This window comes from Vombatus ursinus, unplaced genomic scaffold (assembly GCF_900497805.2).
Source record: "Vombatus ursinus unplaced genomic scaffold, bare-nosed wombat genome assembly UNPS02003177.1, whole genome shotgun sequence".
NCBI lineage: Eukaryota > Metazoa > Chordata > Mammalia > Diprotodontia > Vombatidae > Vombatus > Vombatus ursinus.
The window spans coordinates 1,643-7,384 of NW_020942955.1; the positions used below are offsets into that span (position 1 = coordinate 1,643).

The 5,742-nt window shown below is 35.0% G+C and overlaps 1 pseudogene; it reads right to left on the bottom strand.

The window, feature by feature from the left end:
* Positions 1-1,225: 1,225 nt before the first annotated feature.
* Positions 1,226-2,188, bottom strand: LOC114049403 (annotated as a pseudogene).
* Between the last annotated feature and the right edge of the window lie 3,554 nt (positions 2,189-5,742).

The window sequence follows — 5,742 nt, forward strand, 5'->3', positions numbered from 1 at the left end:
AATCTCTAGACATTTTGAGTATCATCCAAAAAGAAACAAGCGATAGAAAGTTTGAGATGCAGGACTGGGTTCAGTAGAAAGGCCAGGCCTAAATATTTCTATTTGGGAGCCTTTTATAAAGAGGTAATTTTGCACAGCTCCCTCACTTTGTAGGTCTTAAAAACCCTAAAAAAGGTGCACAAATAGATGCATATATATGTGTATGTGTGTGTATGTATGTATATATATGTACATGTATATATACACATACACACATAAAAATAAGACTAAATATGAGTTGTATTCATGTTTTCTACATGCAATATTTGTTGTGTAGGAAAGTATTAAGTATAGTCTGTAGGGGAAATAATATATAAATGCTACTCACACACACAAATATATTCATGTATATATTGCGTGCATGCATATAAATTGTTCTGGCACTGACCAATTGTATATACAATATTAATGTATTCTACATAATGTTTTATATGTGTGTGCATGATATATGTATCTATATACATATATATGTATATATGTGTGTTTATGTGTCTGTATGTATACATGCATATGTATGTGTGTGTGTGTGTGTGTACACACACACACACATATCCCTTTGCACTGGCTATCTTCCATGCCTTGAATTTCTTCTTCTATTCCCTCTGCCTCTTAGCTTCCTTAGCTTGCTTCGAGATTCAATTCAAAACTATCTTCTAAAGGAAGCCTTTTCCTGCCCTCCAACCCCCAGTAAGCTAATGTAATTACTTTCTATCTATTCTGGATACTCTTTCATATGCCCAGTTACTTAAATTTTCTTTTCTCAAAAAAATGTGAGCTTCATGGGGGAAGAGATTATTTTTACTTTTCTTCATATCCCCAGTAGTTACTACACCCTATGGTATTATAATAAGCTCTTAATAAATGCTTGTTGATTAACATATACATATATATATATAAATGTATTCATTTTTAAAAATGTTATATTTTTGAGCACATAGCAAATGATTGGAAGGGTGCAATGAGTGTAAAGTCACAATGTGAAAAATTATAATGCAAAGGATAATGTATACAATAATAACTAAAAGTTTTCTTTATATATAAAGTGTACACATATGTGTTCCTATATGTAATACCTGCATAGTAATTAGCAAAAAATATTTTATCAGTCTTTGGTAAGGATTATTTACCACCCCATTGTCTGACAGTATTCCCTTAAGTCTCATTTTCTCTGGATTCAAAAATTATTTTAAAATTTCAAATGTCCCCCAATTTCCAGAGATTCTTTATCCCTCCATACCAGTCTCTTCATTGCCCCCTTCATGTCTTTGTTCCTCAGGGTGTAGATGATGGGGTTGAGGCTGGGAGTAACAATAGTGTAGAAGAGAGAAAAGAATTTGCCTTGGTCATTGGAAGCACTGTTTCCTGGTTGCATGTACATGTAGATTATACTCCCATAGAAGATAGATACCACTGTGAGGTGAGAACCACATGTACTGACTGCCTTCTTCCGACCCACTGCTGACTTTATTCTTAATACAGCTTTGGCAATGAAGACATAGGAGATGAGAATGAGGAAAAGGGGTATCAGGATAATGACAATACCCAAAGCAAATACAGTCATTTCAATTGTTGTAGTATCTATACATGCAATCTTGACCAGAGCTGGCAGTTCACAAAGGAAATGCTCCAGGATGTGATTCCCACATCTTGGCAATCTCAGGGTCAGTGTTCAGAGCATGACAGAATTAGCTAAGCTGATCCCCCAGGCCACAGAGACCATCTGAAGGCAGACCTGTGAGTTCATGATAATCAAATAGTGCAAGGGTTTGCAGACAGCAGTGAAGAGGTTGTAGGACATCACAGCCAGTAAAAGGCACTCAGCAGATCCAAACTACATGTAGCTGTAAAGCTGGATGGCACAGCCCACATAACTGATGGTCTTATCTTGGCCCCATAAATTCACCAGCATCTGAGGAATGATGCTGGTGGTAAAGCAGAGGTCTAAGAAAGATAAATTCCTGAGGAAAAAGTACATAGGTGTATGAAGCTGAGGATATAGAAGGGATACAAGAATGACAGCTGTGTTTCCTACCAAAGTTATTAAATAGAAGACTGTGACAATTCCAGAGAGGACCATCTCCAGCCCAGGATGATCAGAGAAGCCCAATAGGATAAACTTGTCTGGAGAACTGTAATTGTTATACCTCATACTCTTTCAATGCTTGTTCTCCCCTAGGAACAAGAAAGGAAAGTATCAATGATTACAGAGATGGAAAGAATGTAAAAATAATTCAGTGATTATAATTAGCAAAATAAACACAGGCTGTCAATACTATATGAAAATAATCTATTGGAGTCAGGAGGACCTGAGTTCAAATCTGGCCTCAGACACTTGACACTTACTAACTGTGTGACCCTGGGCAAGTCAACCCCAATTGCCTCACCAAAAAAAACACAAAAAAATAAATAAACAAAAACCAATTTAGATGAAAAAGGAGAGATCCTTCAGTTATTTATTTGCTCTAGATACTTAATGTGTGTGTGTGTGTGTGTGATGGACTTTTTCTCACAATAATTTGTGATTTAAAAAATCAATAGTTAAAGGAAATGTTAAATTTCACTTAGAGGTTAGGGAAAGTAAAAATATTTTTTTCTCATCTAGTTCACTATAAATAGATATCCACTTTAGGTTCTGAACTCCTGATTTAGGTCAAAATAATACTGATACCTTCTGTTGTGCTAGTGTTTTACAGTTTATATTGACTTCATTATAACAATCCCATCAGATAGATAGTATAAGAACTAGCATCCCCAGAAGGAAAATGCAATGCCCAGAGACTGCGATTTGCCTACCTTGACATAAAAAGTGTTGAATTTTATGGTCAGTGCTCTTTCTTCACTTCCTCCTCCTCCACCACTACCTTTCATAGTGCTAATGATTCAAAAGAGGAAAGTAAAACTTTTTGAGTCTTGGTTTACTGGCATCAAAAAGGAGAAGTTTGTATCTAATACCCTGTTACTACTAGTGATTATTAGCATCTTTATTTATTATTTCAAAAGCCGGGTCAGCAATGTTATGTCAGACTTCCTGAAAAGTGTCAGGAGAAATATGATAATTATCATGAAAAGACTGTGGTATTATCTACAAAATACCAAAAATAATTGATAAGTGAAATAAATTCAATAAAATAGATGATGATGAAAATGTAACTAATTCAGAAAAAATAAATCTAATCAAAATATGGACCATAAGTATTCATGCAGGATCATAACCACTTTAAAATGACTGCAAACATAACTTTCAGCTAAATAGTAAGGAGTCCTTCCTGAACCCTGACAAATCTGATCTCCCTTTACTTTCCTCCTTTGGTCTCACATGGTACTTTGTTTTATTAGCTTTCTAATGCATGGGTCATTTCAAATCACTTATTATTATTATTTCTATCTTACCCCCTTTCTAAACTGTGAGGTCATGGAGAGAAGAGTTTTATGTCTTATTTAACAATAATAGCTAACATTTACACAGGGTTTTAAAGTTAGCATAGCTGCTTAAGTATGCTACCTCATTTGATCCTAACAACACTATCCTATGAAATCCATATGAAATATCAAATCCCCATTTAACTTATGAGCTAAGAAAGATTAAATGACTTGCCCAGGATCACATAGTATTTGAGGCAGGATGTGAACTCAATTTTTTTAAACTTTGTATCTAGCAATCTGTTTATCTTGCCACCTAGTTGTCTCAAATTATGTTTCTTCTCTATGAACTAGGGTTATGCTCTGCACAGAGTAAATAGTTAATGTGTCTGTTGAAATGAAACCTCAATTAAAATGTACAGTTAGAGCAGTTCTACTACCCTGTGTTAAGATGTTGCTACCATCTTGCACTGATTTGAATGCTGGGTGAAAATCAAATTAGCTATGTTCTTAGGCCCAGCCTTTGGCTAAGTGATAGTTTTCAGTATGTCATAAACCTAGCATAACATAACACTTTAGATCCAAAATGGCCTTAGAGATTATCTGGGTCAAATCTCTTTGGTAGGAAAACTAAGACTTCATAAGGTATTTTGCTCATTGTCACAAGTCAATTGTTAAGAAGCCAGGCGTTATAGAAACTAATGTCATAACACTTTCAATCTGTGCCAATTGTCAGTTTTCATTGCCTGACTGCTCAAATCAATGCAGAATAGTGTGCTAGGACCCAGGTGTCCTACTTAATCACTCTAATATCGCTATGTCTAGGAGTCTCCTGAATCTGTAAATTTTAAATATTCCTCCTCAACATAAAATTGGCTTTAAAGGTCTATCCCTGAGCAGAGGTGGGGGTGGGGGGGTAGGAGGGAACTTCTTTACTTATACTTGTATTCCAGCTTCAACACATTTTTTCCAGTTTCCAAATTGATTAACTTCTCCCTTAAAATGTCCTCATGGGGAATTAATAATAGCTAGTGACTGCTTTAACACTGCCTACTGAAACAGCTGTATGCTTTCCTGCAGAATTCTCAACCCTGATATTAATTAGTGATAGAGCAATACTCATTCCAAGATACCTTCTGTCTATGATTTTAGGAAACTAACACTGATGAAAAAAAAGTAAGCACAATGGAGAAAAGTTGTATGATTGGACCTATAAATAATAGCAAATAAAGGTTACAGTTCTTTGATTCTTTTAAAAAAGTACTTTTCCTTAGAAAAAATGTATGAAGTACAAAATGCAATTATTATATCCCCATTTTGCATATGAGAGAAATGAAGATAAGAAAGGATAAGTGATATGTCCAAGGCAAATAGTTGGTAAGTTGGGGAGTATGATTGAATCTAGGTTTCCTGACACTAAGATTGCTGGTTCCACCAGAAACAATAATGCTTTTGAAAAGCTAAGCAAATGAGATCATTCTATCTACAGAAGAGAAGGCTAGGTAGTGACTATTAATAGCATGTCATTGACAAATGGAGGGGTATGATCTGCTGTTTTCCTTCTTTGTTGAATGAAAACAAGAGGCTATGAACTGAAAAAACAATAAGAAGATTAAATAAATAAAGAACAATAAAAGATCAGATTTAAAGAGAATCTGAACAATGAGAGATAAAAGGTGCTGGAATAAGTACTTAAAACAAGGAGGATAAATTTCCAGCTCTAGCATGGGGTAGGTATATAAGATATAAGCATGATAAGCTTACATCTTTGAGATAATGTCCTAGAGAATATCACACTTTCTCAAGTCCCTTTCTTCTCTAGAATGGCCAATGCATTTTGGTTAGTTTGGAACTCCCTTAGTAAATCTAGACATCTTGAGCATACTTACACTTTCTCTTTGGAAAGGCAGCAGCTTTAAGCAGAAGCTACTCTAAGTAAATTATAAGGAATACATGGTCTATTTTTCAGATGCTCTTCTGTGTCAGAGAGGACGAAAGCTTGGGAAAAGAAAATATATCCACTTCCATTGTCAAGCAAAGCTGAAAGACTATGATACATATAATGGCAGTTCCTTTTATTTAAATATGGCAGGACCTTTTACAAGAGATTCGTCTGAGGCCTCAGAGATTAGTAATTAAACTCAAATGCAGTGATTGCAGTATGGAAACAAAATTAAGCAGAGAAAGTCCCTAATGGCAATTTGCTTACCTCTTGCCTGAAGTTGACTACAAGTTATGAGTTGATACAAATCATTAACTAGTCAAGTGTAATGACTTCCTAGTGCTAGAAAGGATCCTAGAGATCCTATAATACACTTCTCTTATTTTACAAAAAAAAAAAAA